Raw genomic sequence first — 26,680 nt, forward strand, 5'->3', positions numbered from 1 at the left:
CCTCGATTAACCAGTCTGGCAGTCCTCCCCTAGTTTTCTCCCTGACGTGAATCACTGCATATCAGTTCTCTATTGCATTTTTTCACCTGCTGGCAATATTTGGGAGCACAGGAATTTCTTTGGAGTTTATTATAACAGTCTGTTATCAGGTCTTGGTTTTTGTTTGAATGTTTTGTGTTTTGTTTTTTCATCAATATCATTCTCTCTTATCTACTAGAATTCTGGATTCTCTAATTCCTGTTAATTGTCTGTGCAAATAACCATGGCTAAGAGTTCCAGAGAGCTGGAAATATTTAGTTCTTAGGCTGACCTTTGTGCTGTTCTAGTCCCCACCTCTCAGAATCTATTGGCCATTTCCTTGAGACATTCTTATCAATAGTGAGGAGGACAACATCCCCAATCCCATTTTCTTCAACTCATCCCTTCTTTACCTAGCCCAGAATGTTTAGGTTCTGGGCTCCCAGGCATGTCCTGTCATGCCTGCTGCTTCATCTGCACTTATCTGGACATCAGGTGAGGTACTGAAGCATTTGACTTTTTCACTCTCATAGACTCCCAACTCCAGGATGCACATTGTCTAAGAAGATTAAATTTTCAAAACTTCAGTGTGCTGTTAAACATGATTATTTGTCTCAAGCCACAAAAAGTTCTGTAATAAGCATGTAGTTCAGATCTAGTACAATGCATTCTCTAGCCCAGACTATTTTTTTAAGAGAGAGAGAGAAAGATTTATTTATTTAAAGAACTTGTTCACATAATTATGGGAATTGGCAAATTTGAAATCTGTATAGCAATCAGGAGTCTGGAAATTCCAATAAGAGTTGATATTGCAGTAGTAAATCTGAAATTCACAGGGCAGGAGTGTAGGAACTCAGGCAAGATTCCATGTTGTGATTTTAAGGCAGAATTGCTTCTTTTGGAGTCCTTAGTTTTTTGTTCTTAAGATTTTCCTCTGATTAAAAGAGGCCCACTCTCATTATTTAATTAAAATCAATTGATTGCAAATTAATCACGTCTAGCCCAGACTCTTAAAAATTCTCTGTAAAGGATTATATAGCATAGGGATTCCCTGAAGTCTAGGCAAAATTTTCTCATAAAACTTTCTGTCAACTTTCTGTTGACAAGAAATAATTTTCTTCACATTGAGTTACTTTTTATAATAAATATTCTTTTAAAAAGCATATTTTTAAAAATAAAATTTGAACTTATATTAGCATGAAGATATTTTACAATTCTTTTGTTATTAAAAGATTTGGTCCAGGCATGCTGGAGCTCAATCGTGATTTCAGCAATTTGGGCCCTGAGGCAAGAGCATCATGAGTTCAAAGCCAGCCTCTGCAACTTAGTAAGGGCCCAAGCATCTTAGAGAGATGCTGTCTCAAGATAAAAAAAAAAAAAATTAAAAGACTTGGGATAAAGCTCAGTGGTTAAGCACTCTTGGGGTCAATCCCTGATACAAAGAAAAAAATTTGATCCTATAAAATTATATCTCTGAGGATCCAGGGATTCCTACCATGGTCATTTCCCATGCTATCTCTTCAGTTTTGCAGGAACCCATTTTAGGTACCCACTACATCCTCTACGGGTCTGACTGACAAATTCTCTGCAAAAACCCAGACCCAAACAAAGCCAACAAGTTCCTAAGGAGTTCTTCATTTTCCTTTTCACAGTAGTCCTGCAAGGAACATTTTGTGCACTTCAAGACCCACAATCTAGCGGTCTGTCATGAGGGGAAAACATTATCTCTGTCTATTGGAGGATGAAAAGGGTTGTAGCAGATCAATGAGCAGAAAATGGTGTCAGTGAGCATGGTGGCCAGGGGGTCAGGAGGAGATGAAGGCCTATGTGGGAATCAGAATATGTTCAGGTTGTTAGTATCAAGGGAGATTTCTGAGATCATTCACACCTGGTTCCCTACCCATTCCAATCACAATCCATTGATTCCTTCCTTACTCCTCTTTTTACTCCTGGCATTTTCCTTGGACAATTTCTAACCAGGAAATATCTGGGCAAAATGCACAACTCAGTGGAGTTGCTGGATCTTGCCTACCATCTCATTTATGGGTGAGGTAGAAGAAGGTGTTTCTCATGGGCAAAATCTTTTTCCCTAAATGAGGGAAGGCCTCAGGAACACAGCCTGACCTTGTCAGTAAATCTAAACAGGCAAAGGGAAGTGATGATTGCTCATGGGTCTGGGGTCCCAGGACCAAAATTTGCTGGCAGGAAAAAATATTTCCTCATCCAATGGCCTCTTACCTCTAGTTATGTTTGCAGCTCTTTCTCTAAAGATTCAATGGAGTGAGATAAGGGACTGAAAGTCATATCCAGGATCTCTCAATCCTTCAACTGCAATCCCTTCCACTGAAAATGGCCTCAATTTTGGTTTCCAGTGTACCCATGCCATAAGAGCAGGAGAAGGGAGAGTAACTCTGTTCTCAGTGGATGGGGCAGAATTTGAGCATTGTGGGTGTGAAGGGAATGGAGGTTCCAGGCTCCAGTAGGGACACACAATTTTTCTCTCTCCCCAGAGGCTTTCTTCAGGCCTTGGGTCACCTGGATGTTGAGCAGTGGATTCTGTGACCTCGTGCCTGTACTTCAGACAGTACCTGAGGTCACAGAGGGGTGGCATGACAGCTCAATGGCATCATGTTTCCCATGGCCACCAGAGAGGCTTCTGGTCCTGGCTGCTTCAGACTGAAATTGAAAAGAAGTGCCAGCTCTGTCGTGATGGTAAGAGGAAAGAGGAAGGGAGTGAGGGCCAGGGTCCTGATCTTTCAAGAAATGGGATCCTAACTTCTTGGCTCAGTTGAAGTGGAGCTATTTGGTGTGCGGGGCAGAGCCCAGTGGACTGTGGATTGCTCTGGGTCCAGGCAGGACAGGGGACCCTGCTGAAGTGTGAAGCTCACACTACCCTCCAGGCCTGATAGGTGGGGCTGTGCTAGTTTGGCATCACAGGGCATCATGACAGCCCAGTCACCTAACTCCTGCTGTGGGCAGTGAGCTCACATGAGGTCTGGGGAACCAGGCAGGGATGGAGGGCTGAATGAGGTCACAGGGGTCACCTAGCTTAGCACTTGTCCCATAGGCTTTGCCCTCTGAAAACACTCCTACAGGTCTGGGCACACTAGGGATTTGGCCGAGTCAACTTGCCTAAGGTTCTATCAGAAACATGTCATGATGGCTGATGACAGCTCAGGGCAGAGGAGCATGCAGTGCATCTCCCTGACTTAGGTGATCCTTGAATTGGAAAACATTGCACCCCATGTAGTTGATTGCCCCTCCTATCAGAGACAGCCCTAACAGGAGACAGCTGCAACCTGGGGAGTCAGTCTTCCAAGTGGGAGTGGGAGACTTCTGTGATGGCTTATGAGGAAACCAGTTAGTCATTCACTCAGCATGTTGGAAGGAGGAGAAGAGGGAACACTCAGGCAAGGAGAGATGTTCTCTTCTCACTCCACCTGCCAGTGCCAACCACCTTGGCTGCTGCCTTACAACTGGGCTGCACTCAGAATTTGTACTGCTGTGATTTTTCCAGATGTCTTTCAACTCACCTTCAGATGCACAAATATGTAGCCAATATCTGTTCACTCAATGGTTTATTCCCTTGACCACACTAGTGCCTCTGTGGAACAAGGCCCTCTGAGAAAAGGCCAGGAATCCTATTACCAGCCCTTGTAAGATGCAGAGCACCAGCAAGTGGATGAAACAAGAACCTTCTCTTGGCAGGATGAACACATTTTCACAGGGCAGAATACCAAATGGGAACATGCATCATCCTGAAAGAGAAATGGCACAAAGCTTCAGGGCTAAATACTCCAAAATAAAGAGTAAGGACCTTTGGGGAGCCTGAAAAGCAGAAGGATGTTGGTGCTGAAAACCAACTTCAGTGAAGGGACACTAACAAAATGGGCATTGTTTATGGTCTATGTCCAAATTTCAGGATATTTCTTCAGCTTCAACATACTGCACAGATACTAGTGGTTTTCAGTGACAGATCATAATGTGAGCAAACATCATGACTGACCCTAATTTCCTTTGCAATGACATCAATGCCCTTACAATTTCGTGAAACTTTTCCATTGCTTGCAAGGGACAGCTGATAATATATATGCTGATTTTTAGTTTTTTCAGCACAAGGCTTCTCAAGGAAGGTTTTCCTTACACCACACCCACTACTCCAGTGACATTCAATGTCAACAACTTCATGATGAGATATGCAGCACAGAAGCATGGCTCTCAAAAATCAATAATGCAACTCAATATCAGACATTTAGTCAAAACCATCCTGTTCAATAGCAAATGTGAATAACCAAAATGGGAAAAACCTGAAAATCAAAAGAGGACACGTTAAAGAACATCCAAAAGTGTGATAGGACTTAGTGAGCAGGAAGAGTGTATTCCCAAACATTTTCTAATTTTAGCATCCTTTTTAATTTTTGGACTGGCTATATCCACCACCAACACAACACGTGCCTAGTATCTCTGCTTTCTTTCTTTCACTCTGACTTCTTTCAAATAGGGCTTCTTGTTTTATTCTTGACCCTGCAAAGCACAATTTACTCATTCCCAGAACCATGGTGCATGTGAGAACACCATATCCTTCACCAATTCTACACTGCATCTCTTAAGAACCTTCATCTGAATTAACAACAGTCTATAAAAGGGCTTCATTCCTTGTGACTCTGGACCTCCAATGATACTGGGAGACTAGGTTGCAAACACCGCCAGTTCCTCCTGAATGCTGTCAGCAGGAGTTAACACGTATGCATACCAAAATCAGACAATTTGACTTCAAGTCATTTGCAACCCGATGCCAAGGAAACCTGACTGAGAAAAGCCAGGGTCAAGGGCGGCTGTCCTAGGTCCTCACCTCTTGCTTTTCCAGATGACATGGAGGTTCTCATGGAAAGGGTCAAGCTATACAAGTCCCCTTCAGCTGCACAGCATCTGAAGTGTGCCCAAGATGCTTTGGTAATTGCCAAAGACTAGTGTAGTTGTTATTTTAAAGTTCCTGTCATTTGCAACCTGGTGAGCATCATTTCTTCATAGTTGCTGATGATATAACCTGACCAGCATACGCGTGAGAGTGAGCTAAGGTATGAGTTCCTGTGAGTTGACTCACATCAAGGAACATCTCCTCTTATGAAATGAAGGTCACTGGGAAAGCACTGCTAATTTTGACCACAGATCCATGCTGGAAGTCTGACTGGAAAAGGCTTGCATGTCCAACTGGTTTTTTTCAACTCTGCCAATTCAGATACTGATAAGAGGAGAAACAGATGAGAGGAGGGAGTGTTGGCATATTGAAAAGATTTATTTTTGTCACTGCACAATCTGAGGGTCCAAGGATTCAAACCACGTTCCTTGGGCATGCTAGGTGAGCACTCTCCAAGGGGAGTTCAGCTTCAAAGGGTCTCCTTTTACATACCCTCTAGATCCTCTACTAGTCTGACTCTGTGAACTTCTCTGTAGAGAACCAAGCCCCAAACAAAGCAAACAAATTTGTAAGGAACTGTTCATTATCCTTTCACAGCAATCCTGCAAGGAAATTTTGTGCACATCAAGACCCACAATCAAGTGATGCATAGTGAGGGAAAATATATATCGCTGTCTATTAAAGGAGGAAAAGGGTTGTAGCTGATCATTGAGCAGAAAAATATATCAGTGAACATGGAGCCCAGTGGGGCAGGAGGAGAGGCAGGCCTATGTGGGAATCAGAATATGCTCAAGTTGTTAATATCAAGGGAGACTTCTGGGATCATTCACACCTGAATCCCTATACATTCCAATCACAATCCGCTGATTCCTTCCTCACTCCTCTTTTTCCTCCTGGCATTTTTCTTGGACAATTTCTAACAAGGAGATATTTGGGCAAAATACACAACCCAGTAGAAGTGCTGGAACTTGCATATCATCTCATTTATGGGTGAGGTAGAGGAAGGTGTTTCTCCTGGGCAAAGCCTTTTTTCCTTAAAGAGGGAATGCCTCAAGAACACAGCCTGACCCCTGTCAGAAAATCTAAACAGGCAAAGGGAAGTGGTGGTTACTCACTGGGTCTGGAGTCCACTGATATTTGATGGCTCATTTTTTAAAAACTCCTCATCCAGTGTCAACTTGCTGCTAGTTACTTTTGCAGCTCTTTCTCTCAAGATTCAAGGGAGTGAGATAAATGGCTGAGTGTAATATTGGGGATCTCTCACATGCAATCTGGTCCTCTGTGAAAACAGCCTCAATTTTGGTTTCCTGTGATCCTGTGCCATGAGAGCAAAAAATGTGAGAGTGACTCTATTTCCAATGGAAGGGGCAGGCTTTGGGCATGGCGGGTGTGAAGGGCACAGAGGTTTCAGGCTCCAGTAGAAGCACACATTTCTCTCCCACCCTAGAGACTTTCTGGTCCTTGGGCCACCTGGATATTGAGGAGTGGCTTTTGTGAACTCATGCCTGCACCTCAGACAGTGCCTGAGATCATAGAGGGACAACTTGAGAGTGTGATGGTGACAAGGTTCCCATGGCCACCAGAGAGACTTCTGGTCCTGGCTGCTTCAGACAGATTGAAAAGAAGTGCCAGCTCTATGGTGATGGTAGGAGGAAAGAAGAAGGGAGTGAGGGCCAGGGTCCTGATCTTTCCAGAAATTGGATCCTAACCTCTTGGCCCAGTTGAAGTGGAGCTATGGGGTGTATGGGGCACAGCTGCTCAGACTTTGGTTTATTCTGGGTTCAGGCAGTACAGGGGACCTCGCTGAAGCTTGACAGCTCACAGTACACTCCAGGCCTGCTAGGTAGTGCTGTACTGAGTGGTTGCACTGGGCAACAGGACAGCCCAGTCACTGAGCTTCTGCTGTAAACAGTGAGCCCCCACAAGGTCTGAGCAAACAGGCAGGGATGGAGAGCTGCTTGAGGACACATGGGTCACCCAGCTTAGCACCAGCTCCATCGGCAGTGCCCTCAGGAAACACTCCTCCAGGTCTGGGAACATCTGGGATTTGGTCGAGTCAGGCAACTCGCCTAGGGCCCTAGCAGGCACACGCCATGATGGCTGATGAAAGCTCAGGGCAGGGGAGGGTGCAGGGCAGCTTCCTGGTTTAGGTGATCCTTGAATTGGGAAATGTCACACCCAGACTGGTCAATTGCCCCTCTTTTCTGATATAGCTGTAATAGGAGACAGCTACAAGCTGGGGAGTTGGTCTTCCAAGTGGAGGTGTATGACTGCTGTGATGGCTCATGAGTTGACCAGGGAGTCATTCACTCAGCATGCTGGAAGGAGGACAGGAGGGAACTCCCAGGCAAGGAGAGATGTTCTCTTCTCACTCCACCTGCAAGGGGTGGCCACAATGACTGCTGCCTTACAACTGGGCTGCACTCAGAATTTGTCCTGTCATGATTTTTAAAGAGGTCCTTCAACTCCCCTTCAGATGCAGAAATAACTAGCCAATCTCTGTTCACCCAAAGGTTCATTCCCTTGACATTATTAATGCACCTGTTGCATAAGGTACTCTGAGAAATGCCCAAGAGTCCTATTACCAGCCCCTGTTAGATGCACAGCACCAGCAAATGGATGAAACAAGAGACTGCTCTTGTCTGGGTGAACACATTTTCACAGGGCAGAATACCAAAGGTGAACTTGCATCATGCTGAAAGTGGAATGGCACAAAACTTCATGGCTGAATACTCCAAAAGGAAAGGACCTTTGGGGAGCCCTGAGAAGCAGAAGGGTGTGGGTGCTGAAAACCAACTTTAGTGAAGGGACACTAACAAAATGGTAATGGTTTAAGGTATATGTCCTAATTCAAGGACATTTCTGCAGCTTCAAAATTAGGGACAGATACAGGAGGTTGTCAATGCCAGATCATTCTGAGAGCAACAATCGTGACTGACACTAATTCCCCTTGCAAGGACATCTATGCCCTTGCCAATTCCTGGCTCTTTCCTGTTGCTTGCAAGGTACAGCTGATGACATCTATGCTGATTTTAGTTTTTTCAGCACAAGACTTCTGAGGATAAGCTTTCCTTACTCCTCACCCTCTTCTCCGTTGGCCTTCAAAGTAAATGAATATACTGCATCTCTTCAGAATCTCCATCCAAATAAACAACAGTCTATATAAGGGCTTCATTTCTCTTGACACTAGACCTCCAATAAAAGTGGGAGACTATGTTGCAAATTTCCCCATTCCTTCTGAATTCTATCAGCAGGAGCTTATGCATATGCATCCCTAAATCATACAATTTGACTTCAAGGCATTTGCAACACAATGCCAAGGAAGACTGAGTGAGAAAAGTCAGGGCCAAATGTGAATGTTTTTGGTCCTCACCTCTTGCTTTTCCAGATGACATGGAGGTTCACATGGAAAGTGCTGAGCTGTGCATTTCAACTTCAGTTGCACAGAATCTGGAGTGTGGCCAAGAAGCTGGTTATTTGCCAAAGTCTAGTTGCAATTGTCATTTTCCTGCCATTTGCAACCTGGTGAGCATCATATTGTTCAAGAAGTTGCTGATGATATAACCCCATGAGCATATGCGTGAGAGGGAGCTAAGATATGAGTTTCTGTTAGTTGACTAATGCCAACTCTCCTCTTAAGAAAACAGGTGACCAGGAAAGCACTGCTAACTTTTACCGCAGCTCCATGTTGAAAGTCTGATTGGAAAAGTCTTGCATTTCCAACTGCTTCCTTTTCAATGGTGCCAATTCAGTTGGTGAAAAGAGAGAAAAAAAGGAGAGGGACAGTAGGCATATTCAAAATAGTTTTTTTGTCCCCACCCCATCTGAGGGTCCATGGATTTGAACCATGGTCTTTGGGCATGCTAGGTGAGCTCTCTCCAAGAGGAGTTACATCTTTAGTTTCAGAGGGGACAATTTGATGTACCCTATAGATCCACTACTGGTCTGATTTTCAGTTATTCTGCAGAAATCCTAGAGCCAAACAAAGCTAAAAAGTTCCTAAGGAGCTCTTCATCTTCATTTTCAAAACAATTCTTCAACAAATATTTTGTGCAAGTCAAGAAAAAATCTAGATGTAGGACATGAGGGGAAACATTTATCCCTGTCAATTGAAATAGGAAAAGGGTCGTAGCTGATCACTGAGCAGAAAAATATGTCAGTGAGCATGGAGATTGGGGGGCAGGAAGAGAGGAAGGCCTATGTGGGAATCAGAATATGCTCGTTTTCAGTATCAAGGGAGACTTCTGGGATCATTGACACCTGGATCCCTAGTCCTTCCAATCACAATCCGCTGTTTCCTTCCTCATCCTCTTTTTCCTCCTGGCATTTTTCTTGGATAATTTCTAACCAAGAGATATCTGGGCAAAATTCACAGCCCAGTTGAGGTGCTGGAACTTGCATTACATCTCATTTATGGGTGAGGTAGAGAAAGGTGTTTCTCCTGGGCAAAGCCTTTTTCCTTTAATGAGGGAATGCCTCAGGAACAGTCTGAACCTCTCAGTAAATCTAAACAGGCAAAAAGAAGTGGTGATTGCTCACAGTGTCTGGGGTACAAAAACCCATATTTGCTGGCAGGAAAAAAAAATTCCTCATCCAGTGTTCACTTGCCGCTAGTTACTTTTGCACTTTTGTAGTTCTTTCTCTCAAGATTCAAGGGAGTGAGATAAGTGGCTGAATGTCAGATCTGGGATCTCTCAGTCCCTCAACTGAAAACTGGTCCTCTGTGAAAACAGCCTCACTTTTTGTTTCCAGTGCTCCAGGGCCATGAGAGCAAAAGATGGGAGAGTGACTGTATTTTCAGTGGAAGTGATAGGCTTCAGGCATGGCGGGTCTGAAGGGCAGTAAAAGCATGCATTTTATTTCCCACTCCAGAGGATTTTCCAGGCCTTGGGCCATCTGGATGTTGAAGAGTGGATTCAGTGACCTCCTGTCTACACCTCAGACAGTGCCTGAGGTCATAGAGGGGTGGCATGACAACTCAGTGGTGGCAAGGTTCCCATGGCAACCAGAGACACTTGTGATCCTGGCCATGTCAGGCCGAGAATGAAAAGAAGCACCAGATCCACACTGATGGTAGGAGGGAAAGAGGAAGGGACCAAGGGCCAAGGACCTGATCTTTCGGGAAATGGGATCCTAAATCTTTGACCCAGTTGAAGTGGAGAAATGCAGTGTGCAGAGTGCAGCTTTTTGGTTCTGGGATCCTTCATGGTCCAGGCAGGACAGGGGACCCTGCTGAAGCCTGAAAGCTCACACTACACTTCAGGCCTGCTAGGTAGCACTTGTACTGGTTTGGCAGCACCAGGCATCATGACAGCTGCATCACCTAGCTCCTCCTGTGGGCATTGAGCCCCCACTAGGTCTGGGGGACCAGGAAGGGATGGAGAACCGCATGAGGACACGTGGGTCACCCAGGTTAGCACCAGCCCCATTGGCATTGCCCTCAGAAATGACTCCTCCAGGTCTGGTCACACCCAAGATTTGACTGAGTCAGGCAACTCACCTAGGATCCTAGCAGCCACATGGCATGATGACTGCTGAGAGATCAGGTCAGGGGAGTGTGCAGTGCAGCTTCCTGGCTTAGGTGATCTTGAATTAGGAAATATCATACCCAGTCTGGTTGGTTGTATTTCCTTTTCCAGCCAACCATAACAGGAGAAATCTGCAACCTGGGGAGTTGGTTTTCAAAGTGGAGGTGGTGGGATGCTGTGATGGTTCATAAGGAGACAGGGGAGTCATTCACTCAGCATGTTGGAAGGAGGACAGGAGGGAGCTTCCAGGCAAGGAGAGATGTTCTGTGCTCATTCCACTTCATTGGTCAGGGCAAACCAGCTTGGCTGCTATCTTACCACTGGGCTGCACTCAGAATTTTTCCTGGAATGACTTTTTCAGATGTCCTTCAACTAACCTATAGATGCAGAAATATCTAGCCAAACTCTGTTCACACAAGGTTTCATTCCCTTGACCAGAATTTTTTCTCTGTGTCACAAGGCCCTCTGAGAAAGGACCAGGAGTCTTATTACCAGTCTCTGTAAGATGCAGAACACAGGTCAGTGAATGAAACATGGGTTTGATATTGGCATGAAGAACACATTTTCACAGGGAATAATTCCAAGGTAAGCATGTATTGTGCTGAAAGAGGAATGGCACAAAGCTTCAGGGCTCAATACTCCAAAAAAATGTGTAAGGACCTGTGGGGTCATGAAGTGCAGAAGGGTGTTGTTGCTGAAAACAAACTTCAGTGAAGGGACATGGACAAAATGGGCATTTTATAAGGTCTATGTCCAATATATAGGACATTTCTTCAGCTTCAACATACCGTACAGGTACAGGAAGTAGTCAATGCAAGACCATTTTGTGAGCATCCATTATGAATGACCCTAATTCTCCTTGCAAGAACATCAATGCCCTTGCCAATTCCTGGTTCTTTCTGGTAGCTTTCAAGTAATAGATGATGAACTATATGCTGGTTTTTAGTTTTTTCAGCAAAAGGTCTCTGAGGAAAGGCTTTCGTTAAAACACCCTCTACTCCATTGATGTTCAATGTGAAAGACTTCACATTGAGATATGCAGCACTGAAGCATGGCTCTCGAAATCAATAGTGCAACTCAATATCAGACATTTATTCAAAACCATCCTACTCAATAGCAAATGTGAATACCCAAAATGGGAAAAAACTGAATATTAAAAGAGGACACATTAAAGAACATCCAAAAGTGTTATAGGCCTTCGTGAGCAGGAAGACTATATTCTTGAGCATTTTCAAATTTAGCATCATTTTATTTCTTGGACTGGCTCTATACTACACCAACACACCATGTGCTAATGTCCCTGCTTTTCTTCTTTCAGTGTGACTTCTTTCAAATAGGGCTTCTTGGGTCATTCTATTTTTTTAAATATTTTTTAGATGTTAATGTATCTTTATTTTATTCATTTATTTATATGTGGTGATGAGAATCAAACCCAGTGCCTCACACATGCTAGGCAAGTGCTCTACCAGTGAGCTACAACCCCAGCCCTTTTATGTCATTCTTGATCCTGAAAAACATAATCCACTCATTCCCAGAACTCTGGTGCACATGGGAACACCATATCCTTCACCCAATTCTGAACTGCATCTCTTCAGAACCTCTATCCAAATTAAACAACAGTCTTTAAAAGGGCTTCATTCCTCTTGACACTGGACCTCCAATGATACTGGGACACTAGGTTGCAAATTCCCCGTTCCTCCTGAATGCTATCAACAGGAGCTTACCCACATGAATCCCCAAATCATACAATTTGACTTCAAGGAATTTGCAACCCAATGTCAAGGAAAACAGAGTGAGGAAATCCAGGGCAAAGGTCATCTGTCTTTGGTCCTCACCTCTTGCTTCTCCAGATGACATGGAAGTTCACAAGGAAAGTGCTTTGGTGTGCAAGTCCTCTTCAGTTGCGCAGCATCTGGAGTGTGTCCAAGAAGCCTGGAAATTGTCCAAGAGCAGTTAAGTTGTCATTTTGCATTTCCTGCCATTTGCATCCTGGTGAGCATTGTTTTCTTCAAGAACTTTCTGATGATATAACCCCATGAGCATACTCGTCAGAGGGAGCTATCCTATGAGTTCCTGTGAATTAACACACGTCAAAGAACATCTCCTCTTAAGAAATGCAGTTGACCGGGAAATCAGTGATAAATTTCTACACAGTTCCATGCTTATACTCTGATTAGAAAAGTCCTGCATTTCCTGCTGGATCTTTTACAACTGTGCAGAATTTGCTGTTGAAAAGAGGAGAAATAGATGAGAGGAGGGAGGGTTGGCATATTCAAAAGAGTTTTTTTTCCTCCCTTCTCCATCTGAGGGTCCCTGGATTCGAACCATGGTCCTCGAGCATGTTAGGTGAGCACTCTCCAAGAGAAACTGTTTCCTCTGCTTCACAGGGACCCCTTTGAGGTACTCATTAGATCCTCCACAGGTCTAAATCTGTTGAATTCCCTGAAAGAAAAAATAGCCCCAAACAAAGCTAATGTGTTCTTAAGGAGCTCTTCATCTTCATTTTCAAAACAATCCTGCAAGAAATATTTTGTGCAAGTCAAGAGCAAAATCTAGATGTGCGACATGAGGGAAAAATTTCATCCCTGTCTATTGAAGGAGGTAAAGGGTTGTAGCTGATTACTGAGCAGAAAAATATGTCAGTGAGCATGGAGGCAAGGGGGGTAGGAGGAGAGGCAGGCCTATGTCAGAATCAGAATATGCTCAGGTTCTTAGTATCAAGGGAGACTTATGGGATCATTCACACCTGGATCCCTAGCCCTACCAATCACCATACACTGATTCCTTCCTCACTCCTCTTTTTCCTCCTCTCAATTTCCTGGACAATTTCTAACCAGGAGATATCTGGGCAAAATGCACATCCCAGTTAAGATGCTGGAACTTGCATTCCATCTCATTTATGGGTGAGGTAGAGGAAGGTGATTCTCCTGGGCAAAGTCTTTTTCCCTTAATGAGGTAATGCCTCAGGAACAGTCTGACCCTGTCAGAAGATCTAAACAGGCAAAAGGAAGTGGTGATTGCTCACAGGATCTGGGTACCAAGGACTGGTATTTGCTTCAAGAAAAAAAATTTGCTCATCCAATGTCCACCCATGGCTAATTATGTTTGCAGTTCTTTCTCTCAAGATTCAAGGGATAAGTGTGATAAGTTGCTGAATGTCATATCCAGGATCTCTCAGCCCCTGAACTGCAATCTGATCCTCTCTGAAAAGAGCCTCACTGTGTTTTCCAGTGCTCCAGTGCCCTGCAAGCAAAAGAATGGAGAGTGACTCTATTCTCAGGGGAAGGGGCAGGCTTTGGGAATGGCAGGTGTAATGGGTGCAGAGGTTACAGGCTCCAGTAGGAGTACACACTTTCCCACTCCAGAGGCTTTCTCCAGGCCTTGGGCCACCTGGATGTTGAGGAGTGGCTTTGTGACTTTGTGCCTGCACCTCAGACAGCTCTGAGGTCATAGAGGAGCGCCATAACAGTGTGGTGGTGTCATGGTTCCTATGGCAACCAGACAATCTTCTGTACCTGGCTACTTCAGACTGAGATTGAAAACAAATGCCAGTTCCATGTTGCTGGTAAAAGGAGAGAGGAAGGGAGCAAGGGCCAGGTGCCTGATATTTTAGAAAATGGGAACCTAAACTCTTGGCCCAGTTGAAGTGGAGCTATGGGGTGTGCTGGGTGCAACTGTTGGGGTCTGGGATCATTCTGGGTCTGGGCAGGACAGGTGACCCTGCTGAAGCCAGACAGCTCACTCTACCCTCCAGACCTGCTAGGTATAGCCACCCCGGGCATCATGACAGCCAAGTCTACTCACTCCTGCTATGAGCAATGAGCCACCGTGAGGTCTGAGTGAACAGGCAGAGATGGAGGGCTGCTTGAGGACATGTGGGCCACCCAGCTTAGCACAAGCCCAATCAGCATTGCCCTCTGAAACCACTCCTCCAAATCTGGGAACACCTGGAATTTGACTGAATCAGGCAAGTCACCAAGGGTCCTAGCAGGCACATGGCATGATGGCTGATGACATCTCAGGACAGGGGATCTTGCAGGACAACTCCCTGTCTAGGTGCCCCTTGAATAGGGAAATGTCACACAAGTCTGGTTGTTTGCACCTCCTTTCTGAGGCAGCCCTAACAGGAGAAAGCTGCAAATGGGAAGTTAATCTTCCGAGTGGAGGTGTGTGGTTACTGTGATGGCTCATGAGGAGACCAGGGAGTCATTCACTCAGCATGGTGGAATGAGGACAGTAGGGAACTGCCAGTCAAGAAGAGATGTCTGTGCTAACTTCACTTGCCAGGAACAACCACTGTGGCTGCTGCCTTACAACTGGGCTGCACTCAGAATTTGTCATGTCATAATTTTTCCAGATGTCCTTCAACTCACCTTTAGATGTAGAAATACCTACTAATCTCTGTTCACCCAAGGGTTTATTCCCTTGACCACACTAGTGTCTCTGTGGCACAAGGCCCTCTGAGAAAAGAACAAGAGTCCTATTACCTGTCCCTGTAAGATGTAGAGCACCAGCTAGTGGATAAAACAAGAACCTGCTCTTGTTATGATGAACACATTTTCACAGGGCAGAATACCAAAGGTGAACTTTCATTGTGCTGGAAGAGGAATGGCACAAAGCTTCAAGGCTGAATACTCCAAAAGGAAGTGTAAGGACATTTGGGTGCCTAAAACACAGAAGGGTGTTGGTGCTGAAAACCAACTTTAGTGAAGGGACACTAGCAAAATGGGCATTGTTTAAGTTCTATGTCCAAATTTGAGAACATTTCTGAAGCTACAACATACTGTACATTACAAGAAGTAGTCAGTGCCAGATCATTCTGAGATGATCATGACTGATTCTAATTCCCTTTCAAGGACATCAATGCCCTTTCCAATTCCTGGCTCTTTCCTCATGTTTGAAAGAAACAGTTGAAAATATACATGCTGATTTTTAGTTTTTTCAGCACAAGACCTCTGAGGAAAGGCTTTCTTTAAACTACACCTCTACATCATAAACCTTCAATGTAAATGACTTCATGTTGGGATATGCAGCACTGAAGCATGGCTCTTGAAATCAAGAGTGCACCTCAATATCAGACATTTAGTCAAAACTATCCTGTTCAATAGCAAACATGAATACCCAAATTGGTTAATACTTGATATCAATGGAAGACACATAAAGAACATCCAAATGTGTGATAGGCCTAAGTGAGCGGAAAGCATATATTCTGAAGAATTTTCAAATTTTAGCATCTTTTTATTTCTTGGACTGGATATATCCACCACAAACACGTGACATTCCTTGTGTCTCTGCTTTCCTTCTTTCAGTGTGACTTCTTTCAAATAGGGTTTCTTGTGTCTTTCTTGACCATGCAAAGCACAATTCACTCATTTCCAGAAACATAATGCACATGAGAACACCATATCCTTCACCCAATTGTACACTGCATCTCTTCTGAACCTCCATCCAAATAAACTAAAGTTTATAAAAGGGCTTCATTTCCTCTTGACACTGGACATCCAATGAACTTGGGAGTTTAGGTTGCAAATGCCCCATTCCTCCTGAATGCTATCAGGAGAAGTTACCCTGTATGCATCCCCAAATAATACAATTTGACTTCAAGGCATTTGCAACACAATGCCAAGGAAAACTGAATGAGAAAATCCAGGGTCAAGCGTGGCTGACTTTTGTCCTCACCTCTTAATTCTCCAGATGACATGGAGGTTCACATGGAAAATGCTCAGTTGTGCAAGTCCATTTCAGTTGCACAGCATCTGCAGTGAGCCCAGGATGTGGGTATTTGCCAAAGACTAGTGCATTTGTCATTTTGAACTTTCTTCCATTTCCAAACTGGTGAGCAATGTCTTCTTCAAGAAGTTGCTGATGATATAACCCCATGAGCATACTCATGAAAAGGAGCTAAGCTATGTGTTTCTGTGAGTTGATTAACATCAAGGAACCTCTCCTCTTAAGAAATGCAGGTGACCAGGAAAGCACTGCTAACTTTGACCACAGCTCCATGCTGAAAGTCTGATTGGAAAAGGCTTGCATTTCCAACTGGTTCCTTTTCAACGGTGCTGATTCAGTTGGTGAAAAGAGGAGAAAATGAGAGAGGGACTGTTGGCATATTCAAAATAGTTTTTATGTCCCCTACCCATCTGAGAATCCACGGATTCAAACCGTTGTCCTTGGGCATGCTATGTGAGCTCTCTCCAAGAGTAGCTATTTCTTCAGCTTTGCAAGAGACTCTTTGATGTTTCCTATAGATCCAATACTCTTCTGATTCTATCAATTACTCTGCAGAAAACCTAGTCCCAAACAAATCCAACAAGTTCTTAAGGAGCTCTTCATCTTCACAAAAATCATGCAAGGAATGTTTTGTGCAAGTCAAGAGCAAAATCTAGATGTGGGACATGAGGGGGAAACTTTATCCCTGTATATTGAAGGAGGTAAAGGGTTGTAGCTGATCACTGAGCAGAAATAATGTCAGTGAGCATGGAGGTTTGGGGGCAGGAGAGACAGGCCTATCTCAGGTCTGAATCAGTATATGCTTAAGTTGTTAGTATCAAGGGAGACTACTGGGATCATTCACACCTGGATCCCTAGCCCTTTCCATCACAGTCCGCTGATTTCTTCCTCACTCCTCTTTTGCCTCCTGGAATTTTCCTTGGACAATTTCTAACCAGGAGATATCTGGGCAAAATTCACAACCCAGTTGAGGTGCTGGATCTTGCATTCCATCTCATTTATGGGTGAGGTAGAGGAATGTGTTTCTCCTGGGCAAAGCCTTTTTCCCTTAGTGAGGGAATGATTCAGGAACACAGCCTAACCCTCTCAGTAAATATAAACAGGCAAAGAGAAGTGGTGATTGCTCACAGGGTCTGGGGTAAAAGGACCAATATTTGCTGGCAAGAAAAAAAAATTCCTCATCCAATATTCACCTGCCACTTGTTACTTTTGCAGCTTTCTCTAAAGATTCAAGGGAGTGTGATAAGTGGCTGAATGTCATATATAGGATCTCTCAATCCCTCAACTGCAATCTGTTCCTCTCTGAAAACAGCCTCACTTTTGGTTTCCAGTGCTCCAGTGTCATGAGAGCAAGAGATGGGAGAGTGACTTTATCCTCTGTGGAAGGGGCAGGCTTTGGGCATGGCTGGTATGAAGGGCACAGAGGTTCCAGGCTCCGGTAGAAGCACACATTTCTCTCCCACCCCAGAGGCTTTCACTGGGCTTTGGGCTATGTGGATGATGAGGAGTGGCTTCTGTGACCTCATGACTGTATCTCAGACAGCACCTGAGGTCATAGAGGGGTGGCATGACAGTGCATTGGTGTCAGGTCCCCATGGTAACCAGACAATCTTCTGGACCTGGCTTCTTCAGACCGAGATTGAAAAGAAGCATCAGCTCCATAGTAATGGTAAGAGGATAGAGGAAGGGAGTGAGGGCCAGGAGCCTGATCATTCAGGAAATGGGATCCTAACCTCCTGTCCTAGTTGAAGTAGAGCTATGGATTATGTGGGGCGCAGTTGCTGGGGCCATGGTAGAGGCAGGACAGGGGAAACCACTGAAGCCTTAAAGCTCACACAATGCTCCAGGGCTTCTAGGTCGCACCTTACTGGGTGGCCGCACTGGGCATCATGACAGCCATGTCACCTAGATCCTGCTGTGGGCAATGAACCCCCACTAACTCTGGGGGACCAGGAAGGGATGGAGGACAGCACGAGGATACATGGTTCACCCAGGTTAGCACCAACCCCATTGGCATTTCCCTCGGAAACCTCTCCTCCAGGTCTGGTCACACCCAAGATTTGACTGAGTCAGGCAACTCACCTAGGATCCTAGGAGACACATGGCATGATGGCTGCTGACAGATTAGGGCAGGGGAGTGTGCAGCTCAACACTCTTGAGTTGGGAAACATCACACCCTGTCTGGTTGGTTGTGTCTCTTTCTCCAGCCTCTCCTAATAGGAGACAGCTGCAACCTAGGGAGTTGGTTTTCCAAGTGGAGGTAGGGGACACTGTGATGGTTCATGATGAGACAAGGGAGCCATTCACTCAGTATGTTGGAAGGAGAACAGGAGGGAACTACCAGGCAAGGAGAAATGTTCTGTGCTCACTCCACCTGCCAGAGCAAATGACCTTGGCTGCTGCTTTACAACTGACCTGCACTCAGAATTTTTCCTGCAATGACTTTTTCAGAGGTACTTCAACTCACCTACAGATGCAGAAATATCTAGCCAATCTCTGTTCACCCAAGAGTTCATTCCCTTGACCAGAATTTTATCTCTGTTTCACAAGGCCCTCTGAGAAAGAACCAAGAGTACAATTACCAGCCTCTGTAAGATGTAGAACACAAGTCAGTGGATGAAACAGGGGCCTGATTTGGCATGATGAACACATTTTCACAGGGCTTAATTCCAAAGGTGAGCATGCATCATGCTGAAAGAGGAATGGCAGAAAGCTTCATGGCTCAATACTCCAAAAAGAAGTGTAAGGACCTGTGGGGTCATGAAGTGCAGAAGGGTGTTGGTGCTGAAAGGTGCAGAAGGGTGTCAGTGAAGGGACACTAAAAAAATGGGCATTGTTTAAGGTTATGTCCAATTTCCAGGACATTTCTTCAGCTTCAACATTTTGTACTGGTACAGGAGGCAGTCAGTGCAAGGCCATTCTCTGAGCAACCACCATGAATGAACCTAACTCCCCTTGCAAGAACATCAATGCCCTTGCCAATTCCTGGTTCTTTCTGGTTGCTTTCAAGCTGATGATCTATATGCTGGTTTTTAGTTTTTTTCAGCAAAAGGCCTCTGAGGAAAGGCTTTCTTTAAACCACACCCTCTACTCCATTGACGTTCAATGTGAAAGACTTCACGTTGGGATATGCAGCACTGAAGCATGGCTCTCGAAATCAATAGTGCAACTCAATATCAGACATTTATTCAAAATCATCCTGCTCAATAGAAAATGTGAATACCCAAAATGGGAAAAACCTGAATATTAAAAGAGGACACATTAAAGAACATCCAAAAGTGTGATAGGCCTTAGTGAGCAGAAAGACTATATTCTTGAGCATTTTCAAATTTAGCATCATTTTCTTTCTTGGACTGGCTCTATACATCACCAACATGTTATGTGCTAATGTCCCTGCTTTCTTATTTCAGTGTGACTTCTTTCAAATAGGGCTTCTTGGGTCATTCTTGACATTGAAAATCACAATCCACTCATTCCCAGAACCATGGTGCACATGGGGACACCATGTTCTTCACCCAAATCTACACTGCATTTCTTTAGAACTTCCATCCAAATGAACAACGTTCTATAACTTCAATCCTCTTGACAGTGGACCTCCAATGTTACTGGGACACTAGGTTGCAAATTGCCCGAGTTTGTCCTGAATGCTATCAGCAGGAGCTAACCTATATGCATCCCCAAATCATACAATTTGACTTCAAGGCATTTGCAACCCGATGTCAAGGAAAACTGAGTGAGGAAATCTATGGCCAAGGTTGTCTGTCTTTGGTCCTCACCTCTTGCTTCTCCAGATGGTGTGGAAGTTCACATGAAAAGTGCTTTGGTGTGCAAGTCTTCTTCAGTTGTGCAGCATCTGGAGTGTGCCCAAGAAAGCTGGTAATTTCCCAAGAGCAGTTAAGTTGTCATTTGCATCCTGGTGAACATCATCTTCTTCAAGAACTTGCTGATGATATAACCCCATGAGCATGCTTGTCAGAAGGAGTTAGCCTATGAGTTCCTGTGAGTTGACTCGCATCAAGGAACATCTCCTATTAAGAAATGCTGCTGACCGGGAAATCACTGCAAAATTTCATCACAGCTGCATGCTTATTGTCTGATCAGAAAGTCTTGCATTTCCAACTGGATCTTTTACAACTGTGCAGAATTAGCTGTTGAAAAGAGGAGAAATAGATGAGAGGAGGGAAGGTTGGCATATTCAAAAGAGTTTTTTTCTCCCTGCCCCATCTGCAGGTCCCTGGATTCGAACTATGGTCCTTGCACATGCTAGGTAAGCACTCTCCAAAAGGAGCTATCCCCACAATTTCACAGGGATCCCTTTGAGGTACCCTCTAGATCCTTTACTGGTCTGAATCTTTCAAATTCTCTGCAGAAAACCTAGTCCCAAACAAAGTCAACAAGTTCCTAAGGAGCTCTTCATCTTCCATTTCACAACAATTCTGCAATTAACCTTTTGTTCAAATCACAATCCACAATCTAGCGGTGCATCATTGCTGGAAACTTTTATCCCTGTCTACTGAAGGATGAAAAGGGTTGTAGCTGATCACTGAGCAGAAAAATATCAGTGAGCATGAGGGCTTGGGAGGCAAGAGTATAAGCAGACCTATGTGGGAATCAGAATATGCTCAAGTTCTTAGTATCAAGGGAGACTTCTGGGATTATTCACACCTGGATCCCTTCCCATTCCAATCACAATCCATTGATTCCTTCTGTATTCCTCTTTTTACTCCTGGCATTTTCCTTTGACAGTCTAACCAGGAGATATCTGTGGATAATGCACAACCAAGTAGAGGTTCTGGATCTTGCCTACCATCTAATTTATGGGTGTGGTAGAGCAAGGTGTTTTCCTGGGCAAACATTTTTTCCTAAATGAGAAAATGCCTTGGGAGCACAGCCAGACCCTGTTAACTAATGTAAACAGTGAAAGGAAAGTGGTGATGGCTCTCAGTGTCTGGGGACCCAGGACTGATATTTCAGGCAGGAAAAAAAAATTCCTCATCCAGTGTCCACTTACCGCTAGTTACTTTTGCAGCTCTTTCTCTCAAGATTCAAGGGAGTGAGATAAGTGGTTGAATGTCATATCCGGGATCTCTCAGTACTTCAACTCCAATCCGTTCCACTCTGAAAATGGCCTTAGTTCTGGTTTCCAGTGCTCTCATGCCATGAGAGTAAAAGATGGGAGAGTGACTCTATTCTTAGTGGAAGGGGCAGACTTCAGGCATGGTAGGTGTGAAGGGTGCGGAGATTCCAGGCTCCGGTAGGAGCACATACTTTCTCTCCCTCCTCATTGACTTTCTCTGGGCCTTGGGCCACCTGGATGTTGAGCAGTGGCTTCTTTGACCTTGAGCCTGCACCTCAGATACCACCTGAGTTCACACAGGAGTGGCATGACAGCGTGGTGGCATCCCAGTTCCCATGGCAAGTATAGACACTTCTGTTCCTGTCTCCTTCAGACTGAGATTAAAAATGTGTCAGTTCCGTGGTGACAGTAAGAGAAAAGATGAAGGGAGCGAGGGTCAGGGGCCTGTTATTTCCAGGAATGGAATCCTAAACTCTTTGCCCAGTTGAATTGGATCTATGGGGTGTGTGTGGCACAGTTGATTGGGCCGTGGATCGTTCCAGGTCCATGTAGGACAAGGTACACTGCTGAAGCCTGATAACTCACACTACACTCCAGCCCTGCTAGGTGGCACTGTGCTGGTTTGGCCACACTGGGCATCATGACAGTGAGGTCACGTAGCTCCTGCTGTGGACCATGAGCCCTAACTAGGTCTTGGAGACCAGGTAGGAATGGAAAGCTGCATGAGAGCACATGGGTCACCCAGCTTAGCACCAGCCCCATTGGCATTACCCTCCAAAACCTCTCCTTCTTTTCTGGGACTACCCGGGATTTGGCTGAGTCAGGCAACTCACCTAGGATCCTAGGAGCCACACGGCTTGATGGCTGCTGACAGCTCAGGGCATGGGAGTGTGCAGTGCATTTCCCTGGCTTTGGTGCTCCTTGAATTGGGAAACATCACACCCTGTCTGGTCAGTTGCCCCTTCTTTCTGAGATAGGCCTAACAGGAGACAGCTTCATACTGGGGAGTTGGTCTTCCAAGTGGAGGTGTGTGGATGCTGTGAGGACTCATGAGGAGACTAGGGAGTCATTCACTCAGCATGTAGAAAGGAGGACAGGAGGGAGCTGAGAGGGAAGGAGAGATGATCTGTGCTAACTCCACCTGTCAGGGTCAAGCACCTTGGCTGCTGCCTTACAACTGTGTTGACTCAGAATTTGTTCTGCTGTGATTTTTCCAGAGGTCCTTCAACTCACCTTCAGATGTAGAAATATCTACCCAATCTCTCTTCACCCAAAGGTTCATTTCTTTTACCAGACTAGTGCCTCTGTGGCATAAGGCCTTCTGAGAAATGGCCAAGAGTCTTATTACCGCCCTGTAAAATGCAGAATGCAATCCAATGGGTGAAACAAGAGCCTGCTCTTGGCATGATGAACACATTTCACAGGGAAGAATACCAAATATAAACAACCATTGTGCTGATAGAGGAATGGTACAAAGCTTCAAGGCTGAATACTCCAAAAGGAAGTGTAAGGATCTTTGGGTCATGAAAAGCAGAAGGATGTTGGTGCTGAAAGGTGCAGAAGGGTGTCAGTGAAGGGACACTAACAAAATGGGCATTATTGAAGGTCTATGTCCAAATTCCAAGATATTTCTTGAGCTTCAACATACTGTGCAGGTACAGGAGGTAGTCAGTGCCATATCATTCTGTGAGCAACCATCATGACTGACCCTAATTCCACTTGCAATGATATCAATACCCTTGCCAATTCCTGGCTCTTTCCTGTTGCTTGAAAGGGTCAGCTGATGATAAATATGCTGATTTTTATATTTTTCAGCACATACCTCTGAGGAAAGTCTTTCCTTACACCACACCATTTACTTTATTAACCTTCAAGTAAATGAATTTACATTGGAATATGCAGCACTGAAGCATGACTCTCAAAACCAAGAGTGCACCTCTATATCAGTCATTTATTCAAAATGATTCTGCTCAATAGCAAACATAAATTCCCAAAATGGGAAAAACCTGAATATCAAAAAAGAACACATTAAAGAACATCCAAAAGTGTGATAGGCCTTAGTGAGCAGGAAGAGTGTATCCTCAATCATTTTCAAATTTTAGCATGCTTTCTTTTACTTAGACTGACTATATTCCCCACCAACATGTTACATGCCTAATGTCTCTGATTCAGTGTGACTTTTTTCAATTAGTGTTTCTTGTGTCATTCTTGACCCTGCAAAGCACCAACCACTCATTCCCAAATCCATGGTGCACATGAGAATACCATATCCTTCTCCCAATTCTACACTGCATCTCTTCAGAACCTTCATCCTAATTAACAACAATCTATAAAAGGGCTTCATTCTTCTTGAAACTGGACCTCCAGTGATACTGTGAGACTAGATTGCAAATGTCCCCTGTTCCTCCTGAATGCTATCACAGGAGCTAACATGTATGCTTCCCCAAATCATACAATTTGACTTTAATTCATTTGCAACTCAATGCTAAAAAAAACTGAGTTAGGAAAGACAGGGCCAAGTGATGCTGTCATTGATTCTCACATCATGTTTTTCCAGATGACATTGAGATGGACATGGAAAGTGCAGAACTGTGGAAGTCCACTTCAGTTGCACAGCATCTGGAGTGTGCCCAAGAAACCTGGTAATTTCCAAAGACTAGTGCAGTTGTCATTTTGAAGTTCCTTCTATTTTCAATCTCGTGAGCATCATCTTCTTCAAGAACTTGCTGATGATATACCCCCATGAGCATACTCATGAGAATGATATAACCTATGAGTTCTTGACAGTCAACTAATTTCAGAGAACACCTCCTCTTAAGAAATGCAGGTTACTGGTGAAGCACTGATAAATTTGACTGCATTTCCATGCTGAAAGTCTGAGTGGAGTATGCTTGTGCTTCCAGCTGGTACTTGTTCAACTGTGCTAATTGAGTTGATAAAAAGATGAGAAAAATTTGAGACCAGGGAAGGCTGGCATATTCAAAACAGTTTTTTATCTTTAAAGAATTTGGTTTTTGCTGGACTTTGTTATGCATGCCTGTAATCCCAGTGACTTGGGAGGCTGAGACAGGAAGATCTCCAGTTTAAAGACAGTCTCAATAATGCCAAAGTGCCAAGCAACTCAGACCCTGTTTCTAAATATAAGAGAAAATAGGGCTGGCAATACGGCTTAGTGGTTGAGTACCCCTGAGTTCAATACCTGGTACTCTTCCATCTTTCCCCTAAAAATAGAGAGTTGGTGTCTTTCTGTTGCCCAGTCTGGCCCTAATCTCCAGGGTTCAAATGAAGCTCTTATCTAAGCCTCCCATGTAGTGGTGACTTACAGGTGCATGCCACCACACATGGCTGTTTAGATTATTGTGTGTGTTGGCGAGAAGGGTGCTAGAGATCAAATTCAGAGCCATATGTGTGCTAGACAGACATTTGCTCTGCCACTGGTCTATGCTCACAAACAGGAGAGCAATTTAATAAAATACTATTCTTAATTTTCTAATGAAAATAGTTATGATTCAGTGTCCTGAAGTAATGAAACATTTGTATAGTTTTGTGAAGATGTTTCATTTTAAATTCTCCATAACAACCATTGCTACTTATAATAGGCCATGCCTTCCATGTGATTTTTACATATTAGTAGATGTCCCAAATAGTTGAGAAAATTTTCTTGCTATCCCACAGTCTACTGAAAGAAAATGCCCCAGCCACTTAAAAAAAAAAGAAAAAGAAAGGGGCTGGGGCTGTAGCTCAGTGAAAGAGCTTTTGTCTCACATGTTTGAGGCACTAGGTTCAATCCTCATTACCATATAAAAATAAAGATTAAAAATAAAAAAGAATATGTCCCATTTTTAGGTTGTGCTTTATATAAGCATGGTTGTATGCTTTATTCTCTCCCATAGGACCATTTTATTGATGGTCATAATTGATTGGATCAGGTTAAGGCTTTCTTACAGTCAGACATTTTGTATGCCTGCCAATGACCTAGGTGATTTGATGATGCCACAATGGGTGGCTGGTGATCATATCTCAGTAATTTGATGTAAGGACCCATGAGAGTCAATCAGTAATTACTAGGAAGAGGTAATTTATACAACAGGGAATTGAGGCATTGAGACAAATGTGATGGGGTAATTCCTACTGCTGAGGGCTGATGAGGCAATCCAGTTTTTGGGGTTGTGCTAGATCTTAGAACTCTCCAGCCTCTGATGACTGACTTCAGCTTTCCTGGGTGGTACTGGGGAGTCATCTGCTGATATTTCACTTGAATTTTTATCTCTTTCTGTTTTATGTGTTTCTTTCCCTGTCCCTTTCCCGAACAAGGGTCTGTTTCTTGTGACTAATAAGGTCCATCTTCCTCTAGGACCTTCTAATTTCTGTATCTATACTACTAACTCATCTCTCACACATGCTTAATTTTTATTACCAGTTGTTTTTCTGAGTATTTTCACTGAAATGACTTACTCTGACCTTTCCTTTATCATATTTTAAAGAGAACTAATTGACACCATCCAGCAGAGTCAATTTGGTACAGGGGACAAAAGAGTAGTGAGACTCTTGAATTTGGAACGGTTTATTGATGAATCAGGAAACCCAGGAACTGGAACCTCAAACCTTGAACCTCTTAAAAAAAACCCTCCAGCGCTCGAGGAGAGCCAGCTTATATCCCCTCTAGGAGGCGAAGGGTAGGGCTGATGCTAATTATGCAAAGATTAGGTGAGAGCTAGCTGCCAATCATGGTAAAGGTCAAAATGAGCAGGACCGAGCAGGAGCACCTGTGCACACCTGTGCGTGGACTTAATTGGATACGGCCACTGACAAGTCACCTGGGTGTGCTTATGCTATTCAACCTCCTCAACACTGATGTGATCAAAGCAACCTCTGACTGGCTGCCAAGGGCCATCCCAGCACCGTCTGCATGGCATAGCCCCCAACACTAATGATCTTTGTTTTTGTTAATGTTTGGGTGCTGGGGTTCTAACCCAGAACCTTGTGTGTGCTAATGAGCAATATCCCCAGCCCCAGAACTAATGATTTTTAACCTAAAATTCATAAACATTCCCTATTTTAGTTTTGTTCATTTTTTTCATTGTTTTTGAAATGGGTATTGAACTCAGGAGCACTTAACCACTGTATTTTATTTAGAAACAGGGTCTTGCTGAGTTCTTATGGCCTCACTAAGGTGCTGAGGCTGGTTTTGAACTTCCAATCCTCCTGCCTTACATCTCAAGCCACTGGGATTGCAGGCATGTACCACTGTTTCTGGCACCTATTTTAGTTCTTAATATCACCATCCTCCCTTTTACTAAAATTAAATTTTTTAATATTATTTTTCACTCTCCATTTTCTTTGACCCTTTTTTCAAGAAATGTTTAAAGAGGTTGAATAAAATTTGTCTATAAAATACCTAGTGCTGAC

General features: G+C 44.1%; 1 pseudogene; it reads right to left on the reverse strand.

Moving 5' to 3' along the window:
• Positions 1 to 445: 445 nt before the first annotated feature.
• LOC124974654 (coiled-coil domain-containing protein 138-like) overlaps positions 446 to 26,680 on the reverse strand; it is a 94,573-nt pseudogene continuing 68,338 nt past the window's right edge.

The sequence above is a fragment of the Sciurus carolinensis genome, unplaced genomic scaffold (genome assembly GCF_902686445.1).
Source record: "Sciurus carolinensis unplaced genomic scaffold, mSciCar1.2, whole genome shotgun sequence".
Taxonomy (NCBI): domain Eukaryota; kingdom Metazoa; phylum Chordata; class Mammalia; order Rodentia; family Sciuridae; genus Sciurus; species Sciurus carolinensis.